At 34.8% G+C, this 26034-nt stretch overlaps 1 pseudogene; it reads right to left on the bottom strand.

The window, feature by feature from the left end:
• Positions 1-1985: 1985 nt before the first annotated feature.
• LOC142636465 (putative LRR receptor-like serine/threonine-protein kinase At1g56130) overlaps positions 1986-26034 on the bottom strand; it is a 40381-nt pseudogene continuing 16332 nt past the window's right edge.

Below are 26034 nucleotides of genomic sequence, written 5' to 3'. Positions count from 1 at the left end.
AGAATACGGGAGATATTGAATAGCCAAATCACTCTCAACAAGTAAGGAAAAGAGGCCATTAAATGCCAACGAAGTTGAGCAACTTTCTCAATCTACCCTTTTTAGAAAATTTTGCAAATATTACAAGTGATAAACTTATACTCACAAAATTTAAACTTTTACAAGTAACATCATATACAAACATACATAAATACATAATATATGTTAATGTATATATGTTTTTATTTTATTTTATAAACATATGTATGTAAATATATGAATGGCGGTAAGTTTGAAATGGTGCCCCAATATCAACTGGTACAGAAAAATTTGTTCCTCTGGCCATTCATATATCATAACAATGTAAGAGAAAAAGGTAATGAAACTGAATTGAATTAAAGAGCAATACTCTGTTTTTGCCATGCTCCTTATCATTACAAATATTTTTTAGAATTCTAGTTAATATTTAGCATATTCGTAGCCTCTCTACACAAAGAAAAACACTAAATTCTCCTTCTACCCACATAATTAAAACCTTGTATCGTATAAAATTGCCTATTGCTATTGATCTACAACTAATAGATGTAATGTGCCCTTTAATCATTGGTACAATGATGAGTGGGTCATACTACATACATACATAAATACACATGTATTTTGTGCAATGATTTTTACCTAAAAACATAGCGTTTTAGAAAATTAAAGAAGACCTAGAAAAAGAAGCAACAACTTGGGCTTGAAGAAATCGCAATTGATGAAGATTTAAAATTATCCAAGGAAGTGGCATAGCCCCCCAAGAAAAGGCCCGCGTGAGAATTGACAAAGTATCAAGTATATAACAAAGGATATTTAAATTTGATAAAATTTTGAATATTGAGATTACAATTGCAGGAACTGTTTGCACAAACAGTAAAAAGGCAATACAAAACAGTAATCCTAAGAGGCCCACAATCAAACCTCTAACTGATTGAGGATAAAGATCTCGGCCAACATTGCCGGTTTTATTATTATAGAAATGCCATAGTAACACTAGCTACTAATTTCAAAATCACCTCACTGGCACCATTATTATAAAAATGCCAGGTGTTAATTTCACAATCTCCCGATTAAAGACCAACACTTATGGAGTTGTCACACTACTATGTAAGATGTATCCAATTATAAAGATAAAATTTTGTATACATAATTCTGTTCACTTTATTTACAATCCATGCACTGTCAATGACCTAACACATGCAAGAAGCACAAGTAGGGATGGTACCCACACTCATCACCAAACCAAAAATAGTGTCGATCCATAGTCTGGTATCCACACTATCAAGTATTGCACTGACCATTCTAAAAACTCACCTTTTCAACCCAAAAGGCATGTTTCAAATTGGTACCAAATGGCCAAAGCTGATTTCTTTTGTATCATTTAGTGATTTATTTTATTTTATTTTTTACTTTAAGTAACTACTACCAAATGAGTACTTACATCAAGGAGATCTCGCCTATTTACTGTCCTATAAATCTCACAGTCCTATTGATTGAGAACTGAGGAATGTAAGAATGATGCATTCCTTCATTTTATGTTGGTTGGAGGGTCTAATCTACTTTATTCAAACAGGGCTAATTTGTGCTTTTTATGGGCATAGCTTACCAATCCTTCCATTTCTCATATTTCTGTGGCATTCATGCTCCGTATGACATTTCATCTATAGGATAAATAGTGAGAAGAAGACTGGAAACGTCAAAATAGTGATAGTAAAAAATTGTGGTCAAGTATATGATTTCACATCAATATTATGCAGCTATAAGCCTATAACTTCCCAAAGAAGAAAAATTTCATTGTTTGTCAAAATTATGATACAAGACAAGACAAATATCTCAGTATTTATAAACATGACATCACATATTATCATTTGCAAAGGTGAAAGCCAGTCAAACATAGAGAGTTTTGAATTTGAAGTGCCTTACATAGTGAAGGCAGTGTTACAGAGTGATTGCAACAAAGATAGATGTTTTCACCTTCCATCTCCAATTATGCCACCAAACATGGTTTCAGTAACATTTATAGGAGAAGGCAATGGATTACTGAGTTGGCTAAGGTCAGTGTTATCCCCATGATGCTTTCTATCTTCTTCACTCAAAAAGCTGCTTGTTATATCTTTGAAATTCCAATCAGTTAAATAACTCGGCTTTGATGTAACAATGCTCTGATGTATCAATGCCTACCTCAATATCTCCTGCAAGCATGGCCACAACACGGGACATTTGTGGCCGCATGTTTGGTGATGCTTGTGTGCACAACAAAGACACTACTATCACTCGAGCAGCTTCATTTTCATCAAATTCTGATAATGTGGGATCTACCAGCTTTAAACTCTAATTATTTTCATGTAGAGTCTATGCCTGGTGATTCATGACAAGGAGAGCAAATAAGAATTTTCTTTTTAATGCAATAAATTAAAAAATGGAAAAAGAGAGAAAAACTTCCTTTCCCATACCCATTCAAGGAGATAAATTTTTTCAAGGTCCAAGCTTTTATCTGAGTTTGGTCTCCCACTTAGGATCTCCAAAGCAACAACACAAAAACTGAAAACGTCACCCTTCTCAGTCAGGTGCCCATGCATTGCATATTCCGGTGCCAAATAGCCTCTGCAAGATTTAAAATTAATATGCAAGTTTATTTAATTTTTTTTGATAGGTGAATACGCAAGTTTATTTATAACCACCAATCTATCTGATCAGGTTCAATTTCCATAGGTAAATTGATTATTAGTAATGGAAAAGAAAATTCCAATATCATCCTTAAGTTTGTAATAGTTATTGATCATTCTTTTAATGAATCTAGTGATTATTGATTAACTGTTACATACTTATATAAGGATCTATATCTTACACTGTATCATGAACCTTGGTACAGTATAAAACAAGCATTAAAGACAATGGCTTTGAGAAAGTGGATAAGGAGTTTACATAGTCCCTACAACTCGGGTGCTGATGTGGGTTTTAGTGTCATCATAAAGCTTTGCCAATCCAAAATCTGATATTTTCGGGCATAGCTCTCCATCAATCAAAATATTGCTAGCCTTCACATCTCGATGTACAATCCTTGGCCTTGACTCTTCATGGAGATAAGCAAGTCCTCTTGTAGTCCCCAAGCAAACACTGAAGCAGGTAGGCCAATCAAGATGCAACTTACTTTTTCCTGCATTAGTAGTAGCTCCAATCTAATTAGATTAAGAGTTATCAATCAAATGCCAAATCCTTATTCAGGAGTTATTTGAGTGCAATGATACAAAGCTTCCCATATGGATATTGTCAGAGAACATTAGAGTTTCGAAAAATTAGATTATGTCTTGGGGTAAAAAAACATATTGTCATATGAGATTTGGGCTACTTCAATTTATTTCGCTATGGTCCAAAACATAATTGACAATGCTTAACAACATAACAACATCGCCTTATTCCCAAAACTTGGGGGTTGGTTATAGATCCTCCACAAATTAATCATGATTAGGCTCATGTATTCACTTTTGTTATTCTATCTTCTCTAAAATCATACTCTTTGTTGCTTCCTTATTTGACATGCTTTTTTTACTGCTTCATGCAATGTTAATGTGAATATTAAACACGTTCCTATGCACATAACTAATTTATCTCAAGTGACTCCCTCTCATCTTTTCATCAATATTTCCTCTATTTTAAAGCAAATTCCTTCATTTCAAATTCCATTTTTCTTTGTATTTCCGATTATTCATCTTAATATTCTCATTTAAGCTACAATAATTTTATGAACATGTTATTTCTTAAGATCCTAACATTTAGAACCACAAATCATAGTTTGTATAATAATAGACTTATAAAATTTTTCCTTTAACTTAATAAGTACTCTACGATCACACAATTTTCATAATGCACTTCTCCACTTCCTTTACCTTGCTTTCATATATCCTATGATTCACATCATCTTCAAACTCACCACCCTTATGAATTGTGAATCTAAGATATCAAAGACACTAAATCTTTGGTATCTCTTGACCCTCAAGTCTTAGAATTTATGAACTTTTTTTATACTGTCACCAAACAAACATTCTATGTACTTCAATTTTACTTAGCATGAATCCTTTTTTTTCTAAAACATCTCTTTAAATTTCTAATTAGACATTGACTTCGCATTTAGTTCATCCACTAAAACTATATCATTTGCTAAAGCATAGATTAGAGGATTTGGATTGAATTGATTTGGTGAACTCCTATAGCCAACACAAAGAGATTTGAATTAAATTTTTATCCTTGATGCAAACCTATAAGGATAGGAAACTTACTTGTGATGTCTTTCTTTGTTCTCTTTCTGGTTACAACTTTGTCATATATATATATTTATCCTTAGTCAACTTAATATACATTAAAGCAACTCTTTTTTCCCCTTAAAATTCACCACATAACCTCTTCAAATAATCTATCATATGATTTCTCTAGGTCAATAAAACTATATGGGGGATCTTTACTGACTTCTTTATATCTATCATTTAGATGTTTAAGTAATAAAATAGTAGGCATAAAGCCAATTTGATTCTTTGATATTGTTGTTTTGTGACTTAATCTATATTCAATAACACTCTCCAAAATGTTTTGTAACCACCAAATTTTATGCTCCGAAAGGGCTAGCGTAGTCACAATTAAGACTCATGATAGTTTTCATAAAACTTACAACCCAATAAACGCATTATATGGGTCTCAACACACTTTGTTATTCAATATCAATCTACGTCATCCCAAGATCCTCCACTTAAATCCCTAATGTTCTCTTCCAAGCCCACTTTGTGGGGGCAATGTCTCTGAGCGCAACAAGAGGTTACCAAGTTGGCTTTAATATTACTTGTTGAATGTTTAACTAGTGTGTAGAACACTAATAAATGTTTAGACCCCTAATTTTAAATTAAACCAACACAAGCTTATACCCAAACAATATATATGAGAAATAATAGGTACAAGCGAAAACCCAAACAAATAAAATACTCTACACCATAATTAATCATAGCACAGCAACAATTAAAAGGTAAGAGTAAGGGTTAGAGAGATACAAACACAAAGATAACATCAGCACGTGTTATCAAAGAGGAAACTGAAGAACTCGGTGAAAAACCTCTCTGCAGCCCTCCAAGTGGTGAAATGATCCACTAAAGAATAAAGTTGGGATACACGAATAACAATAGACCCTTCAAGCCTAATCTACCCAATGCACCTAAGGCCTCCAAGCTTCTTGCTCTAACAAGGTTACTCCTAACCATGTCTTCTTTAGCTTCTTGGATCCCGCAATAAGCCCATTGCATCAACCAAGTGAATTGGTCATCTCCAAAGTTCTTCCCAAGCACCAAAGTACGTCTTCACTGATATGGGTATGGTGAGTGTAGACGACTAAATTTCTTAGTTCGAAATAAATCAAACAAGTAAAATAGTTTCACAAATACGAATTTGTATTGATAAATGTGTGGTACAATTCTCTGTAATTACAAAAGAGTGATCCTCTGATTCGATCTCCTTAAAAGATTTATTGATTGGAATTGTGGTAATGTGATTTTGATTTGAACATAAGATATTCTTCAATTTGGCTGAGGAATGGATCGAAGATCTTTGAAACGGAATTACAATGAATCTCTAGCTATGAGCTTGTTAGAAATTCTTTGTTCTTCGTGTTCTTCGTGTGTTCTTCGTGTTTGGAGGTTTGTGGTGGAAGTTCTTCGGTGCTTTAGAGGCTTGATTCCGTAGAGCTTCGTTGATTTATGGTTTGTTGAGGTTTCTGGAGGCTTTTGAATTTGATTCTAGTGAACTTTGAGATTTAGGAATATGATTTGGATGATTCCTCTTCGATTGTTCTTTGTATTTGAAGGTTTGTGGTGGAAGTTCTTTGGGGCTTTGGAGGCTTGAATCCGTAGAGCTTCACCAATTTGTGGTTTGTTGAGGTTTCTAGAGACTTTTGAGCTTGATTCCAGTGACCTTTGAGACTTGGACGAGTAGTTTGGATGATTTTGCTTCGAATGTTGTCCGTATTCGAGGTTGAAGTTCTTGAAATTCCTGGAGGCTTCAGGGTTTGATTCCGGCAGAGCTTCTGGATTTCTGAACTCAAGATCTCTTCTTCCTTCTGTCTCCGTCCTGTCTGTGTGTCCTCTTAAATGTCTTGGGAAGGCTTCTATTTATAGGAGTTTAGGAGTAGGTGAGCGACACGTGGCGGAGTCTGATTGGTGACACTTGTCACAGCTTGATTGGTCCGCTTATGTCATCGCTTACACGTGCTGATTGCTTGTGTCATTGCTTACGCCTGCTGATGCAGTTTCATGCCTTTATTTCAATGACACTTGGCAAATTTCTATTGGTTTCTGAATAGTGATGGCAAAACCTAACAGCAGTACGTGGCGCTTTGTAATTGGTTGTATTTTGTGGACTTGGTAGTATGATGTGTCAGCTTGTGATAGGTCGGGAATTTTTCCTCTCTACAGTGAGATGGGGATTTGGCAAATGTACCTCTCAAGGATATGTCAATGGAGAGGGTGAGAGTAGAGGAATTTGGAGAATCAAATGTCTAAGATTGTGGATGAGTCAATCTTGGTTTTCTCTAGAGTTTCTCTCACAAAATTCTTTCTAGAAACTCTCTACATTTCATGGGTATAAGGGTATTTATAGTAGTGTACGTGAAGAATGTGAAAATTCAGTTTTCTGCAAAACAGGGCATTCTGGCGACTTGGCCTTCGTGAGTTTCAGTCATGACATTTTGGCGACTGGTCAGACTGTCATTTTTGCCCTGTAGTGCTCCAACTTTTGTGACCCTTCAGCTTCCTGCATGCTTCACACGTGTGGCATTTAAGCAAGTTGCCAGTCACAAGTCATTTGCGAGATCCAATCGCGAGAATCCTCCAATGCACACACACTTGAATTTCTTCACACTCTCATACACAACCTTTACATTATTCGCACCTAAATACATGGTATCTAATTGCTAAATTACAAGCAAATTTGGCACGAAATATAGCCAACACATGATTGAATAAATTCAACTTTATAATCTCCCCCTTTGGCTATTCTGTGACAAAACTCTAAAACAAACTCTAGACTTAAAATGTGTGTTGGGAATAGTTGCCAAAACTCACTCACACCTAACTCTAGATACTGTGAAGCTCTTGAACCATACAGATAAGTTTCCAAAAAATAATAACACAAAAAGATCATTTTAAGCAGAAGTCTTGAAATGCATTTGGAGCAAGCACAATGTGATCAAGAAATAAAGAATATAACAATAAATCATGGCTTGACCAAACATGAACAATCACTATAAATAGTGATCACAATGATCATTCACATAAGGAATGAACATCCAGACATGCAAGCTGATAAGCTCAATACAAAGTATCATTTGTATGTCCAACACTCAACCGATACAAAAACACTAAGGTAGTTGCATCAAAGATATAAGATCCAACAAGGGCACAAGAGTAGAGTACTTAAAATAATGCATACATAATCTAAAAGTACTAATAAGCTACAAAGCAAATTTACATATTAAAGCATAGTTTAAATAGCTAAAACATTCAAGCATTCATAACACACCATGTCCAAATATTTTAAAACAAGTACTAAAGTTATAGAGTACTTAAAAACCAAACCAAAGTACTAATATAAGTGCTATGAAAACCCATAATAGAAACTAAAACCAAACTTAAATCATAAAAGCTATAAAAACTTATAAAAGATCTCCCCTTCAAGGTAAGGCTCCCCCTCAAGAGCTACATCTACTCCCCCTTTTAGACAGGAATGGCCAAAGGGCTAAGGCTGGTCAGTGAAGCTATCAAACTTGGCTGCAAGCAAGTTAATTTGTTCTTGAATGGTAGTCAGCCTATCGGAGTGCTCATGTTGGACTTCTCTCAAGTCGTCATCTTCTCAAGAAGGATCTGAAAAGCATCTGGAGGCAATGATAAAGATGATGAGGCTCTGCTTCTTCCTTTACCACCAACTCTTTAGGACGAAGATGGTTGTCCTTCAGCTGCAGTCTTTGTGCATAGGTTGTTTTTGTGCAGGATTAACCTTCTCCTTATCACTCGGAAGACAAACCTTGCTTCTTTTTATTGTTAGAGCATTGATAGCAGAAGGTGTAGGCATGAGGCTGATGTATTGGGGAGTCTCCACTCCTTTTTCATGAAGAATCCTCATGATTAGACTAGGGAGGATAAGCTTAGGCCTTGAGGTTGTCCTTGTTTCATCGGCAAGAATGGAGAATAGATGGGCACTAATGTCAATGTTGATATTCTCCCGAAGCTCCATGAGGAAGATGGCTCTTGCATTGTTGATGGTGGTCATCTTCCTTACCGGATATAGGTTTGAAAGTTCAATATGTGTATAAAACACCTTTGAACGTTTAGACTCCCAAATTACAAATTACCAATTCAAGCTTAGTAACAAACAATTTACGTGCGAAAAATGTAAATAAGCTAAAACATAATTGATAACATAATCTAAACCAAATAAAATCACATCCACAGTAGAAATTAAATGGCAAAGATTAAGAGAAGAGAGATGTAAACACAAGGACAACACAACGATGTGTTATCGAAGAGGAAACCGAAGCCCTCGGCGTAAAACCTCTCCGCCGCTCTCCAAGCGGTCAATAATCCACTAAAGAATGTAGTTGGGATATATGGACAACAGAAGACTCTTCAAGCCTAATCTACCCAGTGTACCTAAGCCCTCCAAGCTCCTACTCCAACAAGGTTGCGCCGAACCTATTTTTTCTTTAACTTACCGGATTTTGCTATAGCCCATAGCATCAACCAATAATGAAATTGGTCCCTTCTTAACTACTTCCCAAAGCACCAAACAACATTCTCACAAATATGGGTGTGGTGAGAAAAAGTTTTGGTAATGTACCTCTCAAGGATGTAACAATGGAGAGAAAGAGAGTAGGAGAATTTGAAAAGTCTCTATGTGAAGATTGTGGATAAGTCAATCTTGTTTTTCTCTAGGGTTTCTCTCTCAAAATTCTCTCTATAGGCTCTCTACATTTTGTGGGTATAAGGGGTATTTATATTGGAGTGAGAATGGAATGCGAAGAGTCAGGTTTTTTAAAACAGAGCTGACTGGCGACTTGGCCTCGCCATTTGATTGAGTCGCGAGTTCAAGTCGCGAACAAACAGAATGGCCAGACTGGAATTTTTGTCCTATAGTGCTCTAGCTAGCGTGACTATTCTTCTTCTCTGCATGCTTCACTTGTGTGCATCATTTGGCGGCTTGCAAGCCACGAGCCACCCGCGAGATCCAACCGCGAGTCCCTGCTTCACTGTATAGTCTTGAGCATTTCTTCACACTTTCTCATACACTACTCTTACATGAATCCCACCAAAAAATAGGGTTTCTAAGTACTGAATTACAATCAAATTGGCACAGAATAAAACCAACAAAGCGGTTGATAAATTTCAACCTTACAAGGTTAAACACCATGATGTAGGTAAGACATCACAAATCCGATGGGAAAGCAGTTATATTGAGACATCTCCCCTTTCTAACACCACTAATATAGGATTGAACCGTCTCTATGGAGAGCATTCTGTCTTTGAAGTGAGTGAAGTCATGTTCTACATCTCCAAATCTGAGAACCTCATCAATGTCCTCTACTTCAATGGTGAATTCATGGCCTCTAACCCAACAATCTATGATATCCTCTCGTAAGATGGCATTGTCGTAGAATTCTAGAATCAGTCGTTCACAAACCCCTGGGAAATCACTCAGTAGCTTTTCCCAACCTCTTTCCAGAAAACAACTTGGGATAAAGTAGTCCTTGAGATCAACAAGATCCACAAATCGCTTTTGAATCATGGAGCTTTCACAAAGTGCTGGTTGTATCACTCAAAATGTTGGATGGAGTTAAACCAAGTCTCATCCATGTGTTTCCTCTTGTCACCATGCTGAGCAGAGGTTTTCTTTGGAGCTATATGTGAAATAGAGCAACAAAGAGTACAAAACAGAGCACAAAATATAATAACAAACTTGATTAGTAACAAGTTTGTACCAAATTAGAAACATGATAGAATTAAGAAATAATTTAACATGTGATGACATATAGTATCAAAACATGATAGAATTATGACATTAAACACTCAATCATGTCAAATGTGTGTGTGTTTGTGCATCAAATGCAAAAGTGTGCAAACTAGGGCAAAGTGTAAAGGAAAAACACATAATCATATAAAGTTTTGAAATAAAAAAAACACGATTATCCCTACAAACTTTGTATTCCATGGAATCCAAAGAAACACGCAAAACATCTAAGAGACATTTCATCTTGAACATGATATGCACAACACAAACATAATATAATGCAAAAAAAAAAAATGAAGCACAGACATGTAAAAGATGTAGAATACGCATTATACTAACAAAACCAACAAAACCCATAGATCAAACTCAACAAACCATCAACAAAGGCCATATTAAATCATCATATTTTCATATCTCATTATAAACACAAAATCCAAGAAAACTAGGGCTAGAAACTTGAACCACTTTAAGAATAAGAGAGAACCCATACATTTTCTTGAAGATTGATGAATGATTGATGAAGAAAATGGAGGCTTTGGAAGAGGGAGAGGCAGAAAAGACAAAATATGTGCACGTGATGTGAGGGAAAACTGAAAATGTTTTGAAAATTGTCAAGGATATAACTCTATTTATGCAAAACACGCAATTTTCGCGACTGAAATGAGTCGTGAGCAAGTTGCCAAAATCCCTTGACAAAATTTTTGAAAAATTTGTTTAAGTGTTTTTTGCAATTGGGAAGTCCAATCGCAAGCAAGTCGCAAAGGGAGTCACGAATCATTTTGTGTAAGCTCGCGATTGAAGCTTCCACTCGCGAACAAGTCACCAAACTGAGTCACGAAAATGCCAAAAACCTTGAAATTTTGAAATTTTGCTAAGTATTTTTCACAACTGGGGGACAAACTCTCCACAAGTGCTTCTGAGTAAGCTCATGACTGGCTTGACCTACGAGAGTGAGTCGCCAAAATAGAGTTGCATGGATTTTGGATTTTCTGAAAATTTACAAAACAAAAGCACTTTCCAAAAACAACTAAAAATACTCAAAAATATTTTTGTGTTTGATCAACATATAATTGAGTATGTACAACACATTTAACCAAGTACAATCACACAAATGAGTAAGACATTCATTGAACATACACACGTGTGATGTGTATGGGTACCAAAGGTGGGATAGTCCTTAGTCTAATGTGAAGTTTTAGTGATCAATTCAACCAAGACATACACAATTAGCACAAGGAAGAGTGACCAATCTCAATTATAAAAATATGCATATATGACATCCCACATAACTTGATTACATAACTTTGAAGCTTTTTGTTTGGCTTCTTACATTTCATAACATTTGATCATTATAGAACAATATATCTCATTTGAAATCGATGCTTGAACTTTTTGATATTTCAATTTGATGATTAAGACTTTGACTTTTGGGTACCATACATTTTCATTACAAGTTGCTTTCCCTTTTTTCCTAGTTGAATACTAGTATATGCGACGACTTTTGAAACTCATTAACATTAGTTGAGCTCTTTAAGCAAAAACATAAAAGAGTGTGAAGATATATAGACACAAGTCTATACATGTCTCAAGATCAACAAAACTATTGGCTAATCATTCATGATAAGTTTGAAGATTTATTTACAACAATCACATGATGTCAAGCTTTTTTCCATAATGATATGAGCGCATAGAGAACAAGCTACGCTTGTAAATGCACAAAGACATTTGTACGAAGGTATAAGGAAAAACATGTGTGTGACAAAACACAAAAATGCCGATCAAACTTTTTGAATTTTTTTTTAAAAATTTTATGTGTTTTTGGATTTTTGACACACAAAAAGTAAATATTGATCAAAAAGAAAGAACAAAAATTCAAAACTATTAAAAACAAACAAAAGCAGTAAAAAAATGCTAGAATGAAAAACATAAGCACACAATTAAACAATGTCATAACAACTCGGAAGAATTAATGCATGGACATGTTATAATGCTTATGCATGTGCACCCTTCTTCATCCATAGGACATGTGCATTTAGGGTGATATACTTAGAGGATTGGGTACTTGAGTTGCGATTCTCAAACTATAGGGTGAAGTTTGCCAAACAAGAAGTGATGGTATCTATCATCTTTATCACATCACTAATATCGAAGTCAAATTCTCGTCCTTTTAATTGTTTGAGATTCCCTTTGCCATTTCTTTGTCCTCTTGGCCTTTGAAAACTTGCATTCTTCAATGCTTGAAGCTTGTGGCAATTAGGTCTAGTGTGTCCTCGGATTCCACAATGGTGGCAAAAATGTTGAGTTTGTGGACCGCTCTGTGACTTCAGAAGAAATTTCCCTTTAGCATTGGATTTAGCCACTAATGGGTTTGGAGGCTTTGTCAAAAACCTTTGAGCAATCACATTTTGCTTCTTCTCAACCTTCACTTATTCAACCATTGGAGTTGCTACCATTGGTTCATTTGCTTTAACAAACTTCATCTCCTTAGACACATTTGCGCTTAAGCTACTTTCTCTAGTATATTCTAAGCCACTTTTGTCTAAAAAGGGCTTTTGATGTGCAAGCACTTCGTCAAGTTTCTTGGAGGCAACACGCTCCACTTTAGAATTTGCTTAAATCACTTCAAGCTTAAGAAACTTGATCTTAGAATAGGAATCAATTATTTCTTCATTCACCTTTTCAACTTCACATTTCGTTTCTTTGTACCGTACTAGAAGACTTTTATAATCCTGTTTAGCTCTCTTCATTTTTGTTATGGCTACCTTAGCCACTCTTGCCTACTCCCTGGTCTTCTCAAGAAGAGAATTATAGGTTTCCTGCAATCCATTTGTTCCTTCATAGACACATTCTTCATCTTCATCATCGGATTCCTCCCCAACTCCCATTGACTCCACTTCGGTGTGCTCACCGAGATCCTCCACTAGAGCATTCAAATCTTCTATAGAGTCCACGGGTGCAATTGTCATAAATGCAGAATAGTTTTCTTCTCCATCACAACTTTCTTATGAGTTTGAATTGGATATGTCCAAGTCACTACGGGTAGTGGCAAAGACTTTACCCTTTGCCTTTAAATAAGTGGGGCATTCCCTCTTCACATGCCCATGCCTATGCCCTTTGCACTCATAGCACGTGACTGCTTGAGATGGAGAAGAATCTTTGGAATTTTTCTTCTTTAAGTCTTTCTTAGCCTTCTTGAAATTTGAAAATTTTCCCTTCTCAAAAGACTTCCCATCCCTCTTAAATTTCAAGAACTTATGAAAGTTCTTAGCAAGGTACACCAATTCCTTTTCAACCTCATTCTCATCCAAGGAGTCTTGAGCTTCCACTCTCTCATTGATTGTCTTAAGAGCAAGAGATTTGCTCTTCCTTTGTGATGGTAGAGATAGCTCATAGTTTTAAAGAGAACCGATGAGCTCTTGAATTTAAATCTCATCAAGGTCTTTGCTCTCTTCGATGGCAGTAACTTTAGCACGAAAGCTCTCCGGAAATGATTGTAGAATCTTCCTCACAATCTTGGAGTCCTTCGTCTTTTCTCCCAAGTTGAATTTGTCAATCACCACTTCATTTAGTTTTCCATAAAATGAGTCGAATGACTCATCTTAACTCATCTTCAACTCCTTGAAGCGTGTAGTCAGCATTTGCAACTTGGCATTTTTCACCTTTTTGGTGCCTTCATAGGTAGTCTCCAAAATTTTTCATGCCTCCTTAGCAATTGTAACATGGGAGATCTTGTGAAACTCGTCAAGTAAGACACCACCAAAAATAGCATTTAAAGCCTTGCTATTAGCATTAGCTGCCGCATGGGTTGCCTTATCCCAAGTGGATTTGGCGGCCTTCAGCCTAGTCCATCCTATCTCGACAGCATCCCAAACACTATCATCAATAGAACATAGAAATGCTCTCATACGGACTTTCTAAAAAGCATAATTGCTCCCATCAAAGTATGAGGAGCATTAAGCGATTGAGATTGATCCATCTCAAAAGGGTCTAGGATCATACTTAGGTAATGAAACTACAACAAGTGCACCTGTTCTAATACCAATTGAATGCTCAATTAGTGTGTAAAACACTAATGAATTTTTAAACCCCCAATTTCAAATTAAACCAACGCAAGCTTATATCCAAATAATATATGTGTGGAATAATAGGTACAAGTAGAAATCCAAAAAAATTAAACAACTCTACACCATAATTAATCATAACACAACAACAATTAAAAGGTAAGAGTAAGGGTTAGAGAGATGCAAACACAAAGATAACACCGGCATGTATTATCCTAAAGGTAACCGAAGAACTCGGTAAAAAAATCTCTTCGCTACCCTCCAAGTGGTGAAATGATCTACTAAAGAATAAAGTTGGAATACATGAATAGCAATAGACCCTCCAAGCCTAATCCACCCAATGCCCCTGAGCCCTCTAAGGTTCTTACTCCAACAAGGTTACGCTTAATCGTTTCTTATTTAGCTTCCCAAATCCCGCAATAAGCCCATTGCATTGACCAAGTGAATTGGTCATCTCCGAACTGCTTCCCAAACACCAAAATACTTCCTCATTGATATGGGTATGGTGAGATAGGGATTTGAAAAATGTACCTCTCAAGGATATGTCAATGGAGATGGTAAGAGTAGAGGAATTTGGAGAATCAAATGTCTATGATTGTGGAAGAGTCAATCTTGGTTTTCTCTTTCAAAATTCTCTTTAGAAGCTCTCTATATTTTGTGGGTATAAGGGTATTTATAGTTGTGTACGTGAGGAATGTGAAAAGTCAGTTTTCTACAAAATAGGGCATTTTGGCGGCTTGGCCTCGCGACTCGTACCAGTCGCAAGTTCCAGTCGCGAGATAAGTAACTAGCCTGAGTCATGAATCACTCGCACGTGTGGCATTTTGGCGAGTTGCCAGTCATGAGTCACTCGCAAGATCCAGTCCCATGAATCCTCTAATGCACACACACTTGAATTCCTTCACACTATCTCACACATAACCCTTACATCATTTCTACCTAAATACAGGGTATCTAATTGCTAAATTACAAGCAAATTTAGAATGGAATAAAGCCAACACATGATTGAATAAATTCAACATTACATTTGTAACTACCCGAAAAAGAAAAAAGAAAAAAAAGTTCTAACCACATCTGCTCTACATCCCAAAAGGACTAGTCTAGTCACTATTACTCTAGTACAATGTTAAATTACCTATTAGAAAATGGTAAATTTAATCATTTCGCCACATAATTTCAATACTTCCCCTCGCTTGTGAGCTTAAATTCCTTTTTAATAAGTGAGGCCCAATACAGGGGATTTTGAATGGAAGATAGAGTGAAGGAGACAAGGATCAAACTTAGTACTTCCTAAGTTGATACCATTAAATTATCAATTCTCTCAAAAGTTTAAGCTATTAAGAGATGGTGAATTTAATAATTAAACTTCATAATTCTAACAATAATTAAATATTTCTAATAATTGAATGAATGATGATTTTATGGTTAGCATGGAAGGTGTGAAATGAGTATAAAGTATGCTCCTACCAAATAGTGCCTGATCAAGGCTTCTGTTTTCAAGATATTCATAAACAAGAAGGCGCCTATCTCCCTCAATGCAGCATCCATATAATTTCACAAGGTTACGATGTTGCACAGCAGATATGGTAGAAATTTCAGTTACAAATTGACTCTTCCCTTTGTGAGATGCCACTGATAATTGCTTCACAGCTACAATCCTCCCATTAGATAGTGTGCCCTGTGAAGTTGTAACAATCAGAGACACGAAAAGTGAAATTCAGGGTTTTTTTTTTGTGGTTAAAAAATGGGAATGTTGGTATGTTCCTTAAACATTGCACTACTCCTTTATTCTTTTAAGCAACTCCGATAAATAGCATGACAAAACTTTATTACTGACTGTAGCTAAAATGTTAAAGATAGCCAATTACATACCATTCTTGGGAAAAAGGTCATTTTTAATACATAAAGCTCCCATTTTTTTTTAAGCCTTTGGAAACATAAATATATATATATATATATATATATATATATTTTAAAGAAATTACTTTCTTAAAAGAATATTTTAGTTGCTTTTGGTATAATTTAGGTGAAGATTTTGCTGACTTAGTTTTGTCATCAAACGTAATGTCAAGTGTCTATCCAACATTACATAATAATGTACTTTACCTTGAAAACGGGTACAAATCCTCCCTCCCCTAACTTTTTTGAAGGGTTGAAGTCATCGGTCGCACTTCTCAGCTCAGTATAACTGAAAGTGTTTGGTCGGGAGCCTATTCCAAGAAGCTCTGCAGGTTCAAGCAAGAGAGGATCTAGTTAACTGATTTAAACTCATCATTATTGTCACAGTTATATATTTTTAAGAATTTGATTTTTCTTTTGAAGGTGAGGGGGGGGGGGGGGGGGGTAACATAGGATTTCAGTTTAATGATATTAATTATGTAGAAAATTTCAGTTAGACCCTTATTCCCTTTCATGAAAAGGTTCCATATCATTGTACAAGCAATAATAGTACTGATACTTTTCTAACAACTACTAGGATTTAGCCTTTTCAAATATCAGAGAGTAACTTGAATTTTAACCAAAAGTGAGTGGTACAGAGTCCATTAGTGTTTATTTCTTAGGCTGTATTTCACCAGGACCTCCACTACTGCTTTTATGTTCTTACCGTCTTCATTATTGTGCTGTGGTTTTCTCTTCATGTAGAAAACTGCAAATATGAAAATCAAGCTCACGACTCCAACAGGGACTGCAGTTCCTACAATCAAACCCAACCTGCTTTTTTTTCCTCGATTGCTTGGTGGAATCCCAGTAACATTAGATACAAAATCTGAGTAATTATTTATTATTAGTAATAAGCAGAAAATAATCATATCAAAAACATCACAAATCAATTCATAAATCATATCATATACATTACCTGAAACAACATGAATGGCTGAAATTAGTGGCCCATAATAACCTTGTATAGGTACGCAACAAGTGCCCTTACCAGCCCAAAATAGATGAATTTCAAGATAATTCTCTGACACATTAGCCTTAAAAATCTTCTGGAGAGCTCTCTCAACGCCACCTGCCTCCTTTGATATGTCAAAGTCCTTCAATTCTAGACTACCCTAGAAAACAAATTATATGATGATTTTATAATTCTTATTGAATGAATTAAAATGGAACTCTTTGAAATTTAAAAAGAATTTGTATTATAGAAACTATACACGAGGAGGTAATGATCTTTATTCAAGAATGGAATATATTTTTCTCTAAAGCAATCTATAGTCACCTGAATGTAGATATCGAATACACGCCTCCCTTGACTCTTCCAAGTTTGAGAGCTTAGATCATCAAAACCAGTTTCAGCAAAAAACAAGCTGACATTATAAGGACCATTATCAAGACCTAGGCCATAGTATCTAAGTGATCCTGGGGACATCCTTGAAGTTTGGTAAAGTTCTGGGGTGTTAGTTGCAATGACTTGTGCCAAAGTGTTTTCAACATAAGTTTGATCATTTCTCTCTGCAAACAACCCCACATTGCTGACTGCCCATTTTTCTGTTTTAGTTACATAGTACCATGCTGCACCAAAGGATGATGAGTTTTCAGCCTCGTACACTATACCCTCAGCAGGCATCTCTGGGCCACCACACTTGATTGAAAAGTTTGCATCTGTCGAATCATTATGATTGCACTCGTCATGATAGAAAATTAAATCTTCAAAAAATAAAAGATCCACACTGAAGCTTTTAGATTATGTAAACTCAACCAATTTCACTTACTGATGTTTTCCCAAAAGAAGCTAATACAAATTTCTGTTCAGAATAAATATATTCAGGTTGATTATGGCTTGGAAGAGTGTGATTATATAAGACCAATTTCACTTACTGATGTTTTCCCAAAAGAAGCTAATACAAATTTCTGTCCAGAATAAATATATTCAGGTTAATTCTGGCTTGGAAGAGTGTCATTATATAAGTTACATGCCAATGCAATATATTTTACTTTCATTTCCAAGTATAATTGAAATTAACAAAGTAGGCACCACACATTAACCATTCAGGTTATCAGGGTAAAATTTATAGTTGCAGAAAGCAACAACTCTCTTTCTTCCTCTCTTCTAATACACACAAGTACGTATGAAATAAGAGGGTATTGCTTCTGTCCATCCTAAAGTTGGCTCTATAAAAGATGAAGGCTCAAGTTTGTAAAATTTCTGGCTTTCCAAGTTGTGGCAAAGTTCATGCATACTTCTTTTGTCAATAACCATCTGAGTTTTAGATTATTTAATCTCAAAAGGAGTTGTAATGAGTACAGCTCAGAGCTGCCACAAAGCCAAATTTCAGTATGACTTTCTTATTCCTTTTTTGACATCTATAGAATTAACATAAGCTAGCCTGCCTTCGTACTTCAAGTTTCTCGTTGTGACATGAACACAAATGTGTTTCATCCCCTTAGCAATTTTATTTATGATATAAAGGAAGTATCAATAGAAAAATAATACCTGAGATGCAGCGCAATTTTCCTTAATTGATATTAAATTAAATCATAAATAACTAAAGGGATAACCTATGGCAAACTACCCTATCAAGATTGACAGGGTCTGACCCACTTTCTGCTATAATAATGTCAGGTTTTGTAAAAATTCGGCCATTCAACAGATCAAAGGAAACTCTTAAAAGGGGAAGGATGAAGTAGATTATTCTTTCCTTTTTCAAAAAAATGAACATAATTTTTTAGTTTATACATGAAATTCCATTTATTGTTCAAATATTTTTGGCTACACAATACTCAAGAAAATTGGAAGATATCTAATTTTTTATGGTTGTAGATTAATTTGATACAGTTTGATGTGAATCTATATATGATCCCACCATCCTATGGGAAAATACTGGGGCCCATCAATCATGACAGGCTATGCCCTGTCATATCCCATAACAAAGTATAAGAAAGAAATAACTTACAAAGTGGAGAATTCCTATTGCATGGGAAATTTCTCTGGAGGCAATTCAGTCCTGGCATAACACTGCAAACACAGGGAATGACTACTGCTTATCTGAATTAACAAATTTCATGAAAGAATTCATTCAGCTAAAGATGTGAAATGGTAATCGCTTTCTTTCTCATGCCTACTTTTGGACTTCGTTAAAAGAGGGTGAGAGGAGGAACCGCAGCTCACCTTATGTTTGATTTGTCAAATATGAAGTTGTTTGCCACCAAATTCCTACATAATTTTATCCAATGATCCTTTGTCACTATCACAACTGATACATATTATTAGAGATGATATATAGGATAATAAATTAAAACATTGGTACAGAAGATATTTACAAATGAGCATTGGCTCCTGAAATCATCATTCTTCAAAAATCAGTAGTTAACACTCACTGAGGTATAGTGAAGAGCATTGTTAGTGTTCTCATAAAATAAGGGAAAACGGTTAACCAAGTAATAGAAGAGGCATAAAGATTTATTAGCGTTTGACATGACCTTAAAATAAAAAATAAAAAGAAAAGAATTATGCAGGATGGGCTATACCTAATATAGTTTCCACCATTTTGTCAACCTAGTTAACATCATGTTTATTTTTTATTTTCTTTTCTTATTTTTATAATGGAGCATTAGAAGTTTTCTTTTGAGGTAGCTAATTATCATTTCCAGAAGCTCTAGTATAGATAGACACCCATAGAATGAATGAAATCAAGTTCAAGTTTCTAACCAGTATTTATTAATGTTCTTTAAATTACCATGGCTGGAATAAATTAATTTGATTCTTCAATTACATTCATGTGGCATATACTAAAATAAATCAGTTAGGTTTCTGTCAATAGCACCTGGTGTTCATACCTAGGTGTTAAATTCAGAAAAAGATATAAAAGAAAAGAGTACTATCACTTGAGATACATACAGTTGTAAGTTTGAGGATGCAGTTACCCATGAGGGAAATCCTCCAGACAGTTGATTGTAGGACAAATCTCTGCACACAAAGGAATGTGAAAAGTATTGAGTAGACACATAATGCACCCCCCACCAAAAAAAAAAAAACATACAGAATAAGAAATCTACAAAGCAACTAGATTGTTTTATCAATTGGTCACATGCCAAGTGCAAAACGTTCAGATTTGGACACTTTATTGCATGAAATTTAGAAGATACCATACAAAGTAAAAATGTTTCTTCTTCTTCTTCTTCTTCTCTTTTTTGCCCCTTGATCAATTTAATTTAAGAATTATGCAAACTTGAAATGATAATAACAACAATTAATTAATTAATATTTTTAGGTATATTTTACATATTTTATTTGTAGTTAGGTAATAAAAATAAAGTAAGAAAAGAAAGTAGAATACTAGAATATGACAATACTATTATTTAAGGAAAAAAAAAGGGGGAGTTTCTCCATTTTATAGGGAAAGGGAACTTTCTCCATTGTTAGGGTTATATTTGCCCAAGTCCATGTGTGGGCTTAGGCCCATTGTACTATTCCTAGTGTAATTTTTCTACTAGTCCTTAAGGTTAGCAGTTGTATGGATCCTAACTAGTGAAGGAAGAATTGGAGTAATTCGAGGTAGTTGTGGACTCCCAAGAGCAGGTATAGAGAGTTTAGAGAGAGCTAGCTTATCACTCTCTCTCTCTATATATATATATATATATATATATATATATATATATATATATATATATATATCTAAAAGCTGAAGTGTAACATTTATTGTTGTTACGCTCCCGTTGAGTCACATCAGCATCCACATCATTACCTTAATTCTTTCCAATTTTTCTATAATTTTTTTAACATTTATTTTTTCAATATTTACACTCTCCAACCTTTTTCACTCTCTTACCTTTTCATCTCCCTACTACCTCTCCAACCTTTTTCCCTCCCTTACCTATTCATCTCTCCACTATCCTTTACATTAATATCATTCTTCCTCTTTCCTTTCATCTTCCTTTATTTTTGTCTCTTCTTATTCACACCCTCTTAATATAAATTTGTCCTTATCTCTTCCATTCTATGCATTGTTTTCCCTCACAAAAAAAGAAAGAAAGTTTTTTCTCTCTATTTCTCACACACACACACACACACACAATTTTTTGGTGGATTTTTTTTTTCTTGCATCTCTTCTTTAGGTTGATTCTATATATTCTTTAAAACTTTACTTTGGGTTAATGTGATTTAGTTTTTTTTTTTTTTTAAATTGTTTTTGTTGTTTTTTTTGCTCTTAATTGTTAAATGTTATCCTATTGCATTATAAGGAATTAAACATAGCATAAAAAAAATATTATTCTATTACATAGCATGATTTGGATAATTTGCTATTTATTCTATTACGTAGCATGATTTTTTATAGTGCTCAATTTAGATGTTAAACCATGAGACTTTACTAATGTTTTTTTATTTTTTAATTCTTTGTGGCAGACAAAGTACTCTTAATTGTTGTATTAGAAGTACTCTATAATGTCATTTATTTAGAGAAAAGCAAAGGTTTTGCTTAGCCAATTGAAAATAATCGAATGGAAGACAAATTTTAAATTTTGAAATTTTATTTTAATTATTATTATTATTTTATAACAATGCATATATAGAAATTTAATTCTTAGATTTTGCTAGTAATTGTTTATTTGATAATTGTTTATCAACAACAAAGTGTTTTCCTAATTGGTCTAATTAATCATTGTTAAGTTTTATTAATCTTTTTAGTTATGTTTTTCAGTGTTTTGGATTGTAGGCAGAAGAAATAAGGTTTGAGAAAGTTTGTTTAAAACTAAAAGAATAATTTCAAAATTTTATATTCTTTTTAATGATTCATAAAATGTTATAAATAACTGTAAGGTCACAATTTGCACCTGGACCCAACAGTGAGAAGGGAACCGGCCCAAAAAGTCCAATACAATGAAATTTATAGAGAATGGGCTTAAAACCTAGGTTTTATGGATATGGAACAACACAAATGATAAGCTCAATTTGCAATTCACATGCAACAAGATGTTTACACAGCAGAAAGTCCCATCGAACATATGTCGAGAGCGATTGTATTTCTTTTCTTTGTTCTAAAGATAGATTACAATTTAGGGTGGTGGTTATGGTGTTTTTCTCTTTCTTTTCCGATCCTCCTGCTCTAATGCCTTTCTCTTCCTTTTATATCATCTTTCTTCTTCCCTCCATCTTCCACGTATGGCACAGATCACCAATCTAGATATTTGTCCCATCCACTACCCTCTTGAAGTCTTCAAACAATAGCTGTAAGGCTTATCACTACTATTCAAAGATCATTTCCCCATTAATGCGAACAGAGAGATAGGTGTAGAGTCTTAAATGCGGTGGTAGCAGCTTTCTATAAGATATTTCTCATTTGTTCTTTCTCTCTATGCCCTTGTGGAATACCTCTTCATCCACGAGACTTTGTAGAATGCCACTCTTATTACCATCCTATACTTTTTGACCTTCACTTCACTTAGCCGAGAAGTTACCCGTCCTTAAACTATTTCCCTTAGCTTTTCCCGCCACAGTTTGCCTATGGGCTTTTAAGTTTGGTATCGTCACTTCTAATAAATTCTCCTCGGACAAACTAATACCCTCGGATCAGGCCCAAGGCCCAAGAAGATACCTTGACCCTTTCACCCTAACAATAACTTTTATTAAAAATGAATATTTTTGTTAACTTGCCTTTTGATTTTCTAAGAAAAATTGTATTGTTTTCATTTTTGGAACGACAAAATTTATATTTATGATTTATGATTGTTCCTATACTACATTTATGATTATTCCTATAATAAATAAAAATGTGATTATGAAATAGATTACTCCTTATTAAAATAGTTTAAATTGTAAAAAAAAAAATTAATAAAACCACCATAAAAATAATTATCACGTGCAATGCGCTGGTTTGCAGTTAGTTCACATAATGAGCAAGTACAAATTCATGATTCTATTTATATTCAAGATCTTGGTATTTTTTAAGCAAGATTATCTCTAAATAACTTCTAATTAATGAACCAATTGTAACAAATTTCTCTAACAACTACCTTAATGAAATTCAATCTTTAGCTTCCTACTTGCCTATTTCCCTCACACGTCATGATTCTCACACAGAATTCCTACACATGATGCTACTTTCACATGCTTACACACATAATTTTGGCTGTTGACTTGCTTGCACATGACATATGGGTTGGGGTTACTTGGCAAGCATAGCACAAGGCCCTTACTAGGCTCCCAAGATATCCCTCCCTTGGAAAAGCACCTTGCCCACGGTAAGGGAATTGGAGCTGCAAGATATGGAATAACTCTCATGTAACATAATCTGCATGAGTGCCTTGAGTTGACAAGCACCTCTATAGCAACCTTGTTGCCCAGCTTGGTCACTATTCTTTGTAAGATTTCTTTGGGTTCAGGAGAGAGATCCCCCTCTTTGTTAACTTTAGGATATGTTGACAAAGGAGTGGTATGTTTTCCCAATTTTGGCCTGAGGTAGATACTTGAAAGACATGATGGATCTGAAATTCAGAGGAATCCTTTGAAGGATCTAAATGGAACAAAGTATATCGGTGACAGCTTCAAATGGCTTCGAAGTCCCAAATATTTTTCTGTAAGGGAGTCTCAAGAACAACCAATCATCCACTGAGTATTCTTAACTAATTATGTGTTTGTCAGCTTGTATAGTCATTCTTTCTTGGGCAGCTACAAGATTGTTTTTGAATATAGACATGATCTGTTCCTATGTCTTCAACCGTCTATAATTTGCAGTACCAGGTATGTAGTCTATGAGCCAAGGGGGTGGAAATTGGAAACCCATAAAGGGCTTCAAAGGGAGTCTTGATGGTGGTTTGAAAATTCCTGTTATTCCAAAATTCTGCCGAGGGCAACCAATCTAACTACTTTTTAGGCTTGTAACAAGTATAGGATCTCAAGTAACGCTACTCTACCTAGTTGACCATTTCAGTTAGCCATCTCTCCAAGGATGAATATTGTTAAAAGATACTAAAATACTCACTCACACACAGATTTGCTTGAAATGAAAACACACACACACACACACACACACACACATACCCAGGAGATTCACTTGAAACATAAAAAATAAAAAAGAATATAATGCTAAAGCATACAGAAAAACTAGAAGGGTTAACATTAAATATTTAAGATGAAATTATTATAATCTCATTGGAACCTAAGAAAAATATTAAATCATGCTGAAAGGGAAAACATTAAGAGATTAAGATGACGTATTATTATGTTATGAGAACTTACACATTTAGAAGTTCTTCACTCTTTAGGCTAGGAAGTGTTCCAGAGAGACTATTGTTTCCAAGAGACCTAACCGTTTTGATATAGTGTAAGAGAACACAGGAGAATTAAAAAAGGACTTGGGAGGGGGGTGCAATTATGGATAAAACATAAGTCCACAATGATAACAAAAGAGGGCATAGATCAAGATCTTCAAGCAATGGGGACAAAGTGCTCAGCCCTGGCTTAGGTGGTAGAGGGGCAGGTTGGTTGTAGGCCTTAAAGTTTGTAACTTTGAATCCTTCTGTTGCAAGAAGAAAGGAAAAACAAGAAGGCAAGGGCATACTTACAAGAATTTGAGAGAACTTATGCTGAACAAACCTCTTGGTATTTCACCTGTTAGGTTGTTGAAACTCAAATCCCTAAAAAAGTAAGTAATAAATTGAGAGAAATAAATAGAACAGAAAGAAGTCTCAGAAATCAGTCAGAATTTAAGGTTTGACTGTCCATTGGAACTTACAGTGTTTGTAAAATTTTGTATTTTCCAATATCAGATGGAATATTTCCAGTAATCAATGCATTTCTTAGAACTCTATGGGAGAAATAACAGTGGAAAATTAGTGCATAGGTGAATGAGTTTAGATTGTACATTTGGTAAAAAAAAACAATGTTGGATGGTATATGAGCGAATGGCAGGGTAAGTTAACTTACAAGTTAGTCAAGGACTTCAAATTTTTAATAAAGTCAAGGGAGGAGCTCACATTGTATATATCACTGATTCGCCTACACGAATACACAAACATTATGAAGCTAGTCTTGTTGAGAGAGATAGAGATTACAATAATTTGAAAAATATACTCACAAACTTTGTAATGAGGTCAAGTTAGAAAAACTGGATGGTATTGGACCTTCAAAAGAGTTTCCTTGAATTCTCCTACAAAAACATTTAACCGGCTTATCAACAGTTGTATTATAGTAGCCATACTTCTCTGCTTTGGAGGAATGCATAAAAATCTAGAGATGACTAAAATTTATCATCCACGTAAAATACATTTGAAGATGAAACCAGAAACTTTGATGGCTTACAGTTGTGTTAGCTTTGTCCAGTTTCCAATGAAGTCTGGTATCCTTCCAGTGAAAGGATTGTCTGACGCCCACCTGAAACCCAAGCATATCTACTGTAAGCTGTGCTCATGATAAAAATCTTCATTTGCATGAGTAAAATAAATAAATAAAGCGATGTCCTCTTAACATCATTTGCATGTTTTGAAGGTTGGCAAATGTCGAAGGGATTTCACCACCCAATCCACAACTGTCAATGAAACTGCAAAATTCACAAGCCAATATGATTTAGACATTGCAATTTGACACACTCTTGCCTATGATTAAACAGAAGTAAAAGAACGTTAGAACTTACATGTACTTAAGTTTGACCAAATTACCCAGTTCTGGAGGAAGTGTTCCTGAGAAATTATTTGAAGCCAAAGACCCGCATGGAATATATTCGGAGAAGTTATATGTCAAAGAAATCATCAAAATTCATATGGTGTATTTTTTTCTCCCAGTAGTCAGTTTCAAAACTGATTTCATTGACTATTTAATTAAATGCAACTTCTGATTAACATTCAAGAGCTTTTTCAATCATATCAAAAAATTCATATGGTGTACCCTTTGGACAATGAGCCTATTATCATATCAAAAAATTCACAATTATAATCTAGATCACTTGAATATTTATGTAAAACTCTTAACATTTCTAGCAAAACACAATTT

The sequence above is a fragment of the Castanea sativa genome, chromosome 5 (genome assembly GCF_040712315.1).
Source record: "Castanea sativa cultivar Marrone di Chiusa Pesio chromosome 5, ASM4071231v1".
In the NCBI taxonomy this organism is placed as follows: Eukaryota; Viridiplantae; Streptophyta; class Magnoliopsida; order Fagales; family Fagaceae; genus Castanea; species Castanea sativa.
This window is presented reverse-complemented; position numbering and strand designations above follow the sequence as displayed.